Below are 6,466 nucleotides of genomic sequence, written 5' to 3'. Positions count from 1 at the left end.
CAATAGACTGGGAAAATATTTATAACATATGAGTTACAGTCCCTAACATACAAAAAGTTTCTACAGACTAATGAGAAACAAATGACCAATAGAAAAATGGAAAAGGAATACAAATAGGCAAGTTGCAAAAGAGGAAATTCAAATGTTCAATAAAAATATGAAAAGATGTTCAGCCTCATTAGTCAGGAAAATGTAAATAAAAACAAGAATAAGGGGCTTCCCTGGTGGCACAGTGGTTGAGAATCTGCCTGCCAATGCAGGGGACACGGGTTCGAGCCCTGGTCTGGGAGGATCCCACATGCCGCGGAGCAACTGGGCCCGTGCGCCACAGCTACTGAGTTTGTGCATCTGGAGCCTGTGCTCCGCAACAAGAGAGGCCGCGACAGTGAGAGGCCCACACTGCGCGTGGAGTGGCCCCCGCTCGCTGCAACTAGAGAAAACCCTCGCACAGAAACAAAGACCCAACACAGCCAAAAATAAAATAAAATAAATAAATTTATATTTAAAAAAAATAAGAATAAGATATCACTTGACACTGATTGGCAAAAATCATAAAGAGTGATAATATCTGGTATTGAAAAGGGTGAGTAAAGGAAACTCATAGATGCTGGTGGGAATATAAATTACTTCAACAAATTTGGAAAATATTTGAGCTAACAGTCTCAGTTTTGGGGAATCTATCCTGCAGAAATAAAGGCATCGAAATGCAAGATAAATACACTGAGAACACTGGGTATTACTATTGTGGCTATCATAGATTGTTGTAGTAACTGCCTTTAACTTGTTCGCACCTCCTGGTATGCTTGCCCTTTTGGCAGTGTGATTTGCTGCTCCTCCCATTGAGAGTTAAAGTCTATTTCTCTACCTCTTGAATCCTGGACTTGGCCATGTGACTTCCTTCCACCAATGGGATGATACAAGTGTGGCACAAACAGAAGCTTAAAAGTAATTGTAGGGACTTCCCTGGTGGTCCAGTGGTTAAGACTCCGCACTCCCAATGCAGGGGGCCCGGGTTCAATCCCTGGTCAGGGAACTAGATCCCACATGTCACAACGAAGATCCTGCACATGGCAATGAAGATCCCATTTGCCACAACTAAGACCCCCAAAAAAAAAAAAAAAAGTTAAAAAAAAAAAAAAAAAAGAAAGCAATTGAAAATTGGAGCTTGCTCGTTCTTGCTAATAACCAGCCTCTTGGAGGGTGAGAGATCATGTGGCAAAGGCCCTGGTTATCCCAACCACCCTTGTTGAGGTCCCAGATATGAGTGAGGCCATCCTAAACCATCTAGTCCCAGCTAAGTTGGCCCAGACTAGAACTGACCAGCCAACTCAGAATTGTAAAAAATAATAAATATTTGTTGCTTTAAGTCACTAATTTAGATGACATGTTTCACAGAAAAAAATAATTGATACAGCAGTGAAACACACAAACAGATAAAACGAGCTACCAAAAATTTGGATGTAATCAATGGGAAATGGTGAATGAATTGCTTCACATCCCTGTTACAGACTATTACGCAACTATTAAAGTGTTAGGATCTTCATCTATTCAGAGCAACACTGTCCAGTAGAAAGGTAATGTGAGCCACATGTGTAATTTTAAGTTTTTAGTAGCTACATTAAAAACAGTAAAAGGAGATAGATGAAATTAATTTAATAATCTATTTAACCCAATATACCCCAAATATTATCACTATAACATGTAATTAATAAAAAAAATTTTGTGTGAAATATTTTACATTCTCTTTTTTTGTACTAAGTCTTAGAAATATGGTGTGTATTTTATACTTCAGTCAGTTTAATTCAGACTAGCTACATTGCAAGTGTTCAATAGCTACTTGTGGCTAGTGATTACAGTACTGGATGACAAAGGTCTAGAGGACAGCCCACAATGCATAGAAGTTACAGATTCAAATATGTGATTCTCTCCACAGCTCCCCCCCATTCTTTTTTAACAGAAAAGCCAAATAAGTGTACATAAGTATGCAGAATTGGATAGAGGGATGTAACCCAAGTTGTTAAAATTGTTTTGCCAGCCAGCCAGTTGAGGTTGGAAGGAAAGGGAGATTAATATCTCTTTACACATTCTTGTATTGTCTAGCTTCATTATAAAGGTATATTAATTTTAAAATTATTTTTAAAAGTTAAAAAGCATAAAATAAAATAAAACAAAAACAATGAGATAAAACGGAGGATACATCAAAAGCTCCTAACTGAGGTTACTTTCTGGAGTCAGTATGAAGAAAGAATTTTACTTTTAATATAGGTCCTTTTAAAAATTTTATTTATTTATTTATTTATGGCTGTGTTGGGTCTTCATTGCTGTGTGCGGGCTTTCTCTAGTTGCGGCAGGCGGGGGCTACTCTTTGTTGTAGTGCATGGACTTCTCACTGTGGTGGCTTCTCTTGTTGAGGAGCACGGGCTCTAGGTGCATGGGCTTCAGTAGTTGTGGCACATGGGCTCAGTAGTTGTGGCTCTAGAGCTCTAGAGTGCAGGCTTAGTAGTTGTGGTGCACGGGGTTAGTTGCTCCACGGCATGCGGGATCTTCCCAGACCAGGGCTCAAACCCATGTCCCCTGCATTGACAGGCGGATTCTTAACCACTGTGCCACCAGGGAAATCCCAATATAGGTATTTTTGCACTATTTGTATTTTACTTTTTATTTATTTATTTTGGCTGCGCTGTGTCTTAGTTGCAGCACGTGGGATCTTTGTTGCAGCATGTGGAATCTTAGTTGTGACATGCATGCAGGATATAGTTCCCTGACCAGGGATCAAACCTGGGCCCCCTGCATTGGGAGTGTGGAGTCTTACCCACTGGACCACCAGGGAAGTCCCTGCATTTCTTAAATTTTAACCACAACCACACCTTACTTTTTTACAATTTTAAAAGTTACATTTTAATTTAAAATACGGATTTATTTTAAATATTTAATTCCTCATACTAAATGTTTATTAAGCATCAGCTCTGATAGGCCCAGACTCATTAAGCCACAACAATTTTTAACTTATAGAATGTGTGGAAAATATTTTTGAACATGGAGAACTTTTGGTGCTCCTTCTTTCTCATTCCATGTAAGGTCAATCTCCTACTGCCAATTATTATTCTATCAGGGAATGAAATATATGGGATCAGCTTGCCACTTAAAAACCTAATGTTACTTAGTAGCCAAAAATGCAATCTCCTAACTCCTGCCTTACTTCAGCACTAAGTGTCATTTTTTTATAGGGTATATAATATGAAGATACTGAATATCCTAAATCTTTTGTCATTAGTTTACAGGACACCTCTAGTATTATTTGCCTAGCATCCATATTGTTATTGTGTGAGCAAGCATCTTGCAAAATGTAACCTTGCACCCCTGGCCATAATTAATTCTGGAAGTGGGCATCTGGGTGGATCAGAGCACATCTAAGAATATGTAGACTTTGGATCCAAAGAGTTGAGCCAGTCACTCTCCAGTAGCTGCTAAAGCTATAAGTAAAAAGTTCTGGAGCTATCAGCAGTCTTGTTTCCCTTTGGGTGGAATAGGGAAGCAAAGACAGTCAATCTGCAGAGACAGAAAGAAAAGAGAATTGCTCAGAAAGGAGCAGAGAAGAGATAGAAAGTGAGCTCTCATGACTTTTACACCCTTGATGCCAGGTTTTTCAGAGATTGATCTATATCTCTATTCTGCCTTCAGCATTATTTTTCTGTCTGTGACCCCTTTATCTTTCAATAAAAACTTCTTTTACAACTAAAGCCAGTTTAAGTTGGGTTTTTTTTTAACATACGACCGAATAATTCTAGCAAATACCAAGAAAGACAAATGTATAATGACTGCAGTTGGGTTTTTTTTTCCCTATTTTCCATTTGTATTCTAGCATGACATTATACAACTTTCAAAATTTTTATTGAATCTGAAATTTGCCTATTCATGATTGAGGCATTATTGGTTGCATACTGAGCATTCATTCTTCTACTTCCCTTCCTAAAAGGAAACTTATTTGTTCAGGTATTCACTCCTTTCCCCCAAGTAGCACACTAACTGAGGGAAAGATGATCCATCCTATTGCCATGCATGGCATTTCCCTAGCAACTGTGTATTAAAACTAATTACACTACAGGGAAAGATTTTTATTCTATGGTTAGAGGAGAGGTTTTTATGTCCTTTGGGACATAAACAAGGAAAATTGCAGTTTTAGCTGCTGCTAGAAGCCATCTCACCACCGTGAAGAAAGCAGGCATGAGGACAAAGCCGACAAATTGAGGAGGGCAAAGGCCAGGAGAAACACAAAGAAACAGAGCCAGCATCTCAGTCAAATATTTCATGAATTCTACCTCTAGAATTCTTATGTAAGATAAGTAAGATAATAAATTCTCAAATTGTTTATGCCACTTTGAGGTGGATTTTCTGTTATTTGCAGCTTAAAACATCCTCATCTTCATCATCAAACTTTATTTAATACCCATTATACATGGCAATGAGAAAGAAAGGAGGTATAAACCATTGTTCTTCTCTGAAGGGACTTAGGATCTAATTAAAGAGGACAGATTTATTAAAATATTATGTAATCATTTAGGTAACATGTTAAGTCCTAAATGAGCAATATGGATAAATAAATGGAGAAGATTCAATCCCTTCTATCGAGGTATTATTTTTTAACTTTAATGAAAATGTTTTTCATTTATAGAATACCTAATGCTTTTTTAAAAATCTGCCTGTTCTTTTTTCATAATATCTTATTCTTGCCTTGTGGATTCTTTTCCTTTCAGACCTTGAATAATTTAAACATAGTTATTTTAAGGCATGGCAATGGGAATTTATGATGGATCCAGAGAAAGATAAGCAGTGCAATTTGGTTGGAAACATTTGCTACTCCATGGATGAGAATCACTGGCATAACCTGGGAGCTTATTAGAAATGCAGAATCTTGGGCTCTACCCCAAACTTACCAAATCATAATTTGCATTTTAACAAGATCCCCTGGTGATTGGGGTTATTCACATAAACATGAAAGTTTGAGAAGTCCTGTTGTAAAGGAAGAGAAAGCAATAAAGTCAGGGAGGTTACTAAGACTCCTCTGCTATTTTAGATTTAAATTTTAGTCCTTTGTGGTAAATGAACACAACTAGTCTTCATAATCTCTAGTATAGGTTACTTAAAGACTCTGAAAAAAAAGCACTTATTTAATTCAGAAAGTACTTCTACATTTACAAAGCTTCCAGATGATTATTACTATATTATTATTACAACAATTATAACTTCAATATAAACAAAAGCCAGTTATCAGAACTTTTTAGTGATATAGATAAGTGGAAATTTACTCATCCACAGGAGAATATAAACAAACTGTGGGCAATCCATACAATGGATGCTATACTCAGCAATTAAAAAAAAAATGAACTATTGATTCATACAATAGAATGAATGAACCTCAAAGAGTATGAATGAATGAATAGTATGAATGAATCTCAAAAACATTATGCTGAGTCAAATAAGCCTTGCACAAGAGTATAAAGTTCTATAACAACTAAATCCATGGTGAAAAAAAAAACTGATTGCTTTTGGCATGGGTTAAGGACAGGAATTGACTGGGAGAGAGCATATAGAGTTTTTTGGAGTTACGAAAATATTCTATACCTGATAAAGGTTAGGGTTACACCGGTGAATATATGTGTCAAACTCACCAGAATGTATACTCAAGATTTGTGCATTTCACTTTACATTAAAAAGTTGTAGAAAAATTGAACGCTAGTTAACAATACATGAAGTCTTTAAAGGTGAAGTGTACTGATAGCATATGCAATTTGCTTTGAAATGCACAAAATAATAAGATGATTTGATAGATAGATGGACTAGCTGGTTACAGATAGGAATGGTTAGTTATATGATAAAGTGAATATACCAAAATGTTACCTATAGAATATAGACTGGGGGGTGGGAGGATATATGGGTGTTCACTGTATGATTCTTTCAACTAATCTCCATATTTAAATGTTTTCATAATAAAATGTTGGGGGAAGGAAGAAAGTTGCAGAAAAACACATCACTGTAATTTTGTTTAAAAGTATAAAATGTGGGCTTCCCTGGTGGCACAGTGGTTGGGAGTCTGCCTGCCGATGCAGGGGACACGGGTTCGTGCCCCGGTCTGGGAGGATCCCACGTGCCGCGGAGCAGCTGGGCCCGTGAGCCATGGCCGCAGAGCCTGCGCGTCTGGAGCCTGTGCTCCGCAACGGGAGAGGCCACAACAGTGAGAGGCCCGCGTACCGCAAAAAAATAAAAAAAAAAATGAAAGTATAAAATGTGTTGAAGAGGACATATTTGTATATGCATAGATAAAGATATGAAAGCTACACACAACTGCAGAAATTGTCAAGCTGATCCTAAAATTCATATAGAAATGCAAGGGACCCAAAATAGCCAAAACGGTCTTGAAAAAGAACAAAGTTGGAGGACTGACACTTCCTGATTTTAAAACATACCA

The 6,466-nt window shown here is 37.4% G+C and overlaps 1 non-coding gene across 1 annotated transcript; it reads left to right on the top strand.

The window, feature by feature from the left end:
* The first annotated feature begins 960 nt into the window (after positions 1–960).
* Positions 961–1,033, top strand: TRNAG-CCC (transfer RNA glycine (anticodon CCC)). The gene has a single exon. It is a non-coding gene; the product is annotated as a tRNA-Gly (tRNA).
* Positions 1,034–6,466: the final 5,433 nt, after the last annotated feature.

This window comes from Lipotes vexillifer, unplaced genomic scaffold, assembly GCF_000442215.2.
Source record: "Lipotes vexillifer unplaced genomic scaffold, Lipotes_vexillifer_v1.1 scaffold433, whole genome shotgun sequence".
Lineage (NCBI taxonomy): Eukaryota > Metazoa > Chordata > Mammalia > Artiodactyla > Lipotidae > Lipotes > Lipotes vexillifer.
The sequence above is the reverse complement of the archived record's forward strand: the minus strand, read 5'-3'. Positions and strand labels throughout refer to the sequence as shown.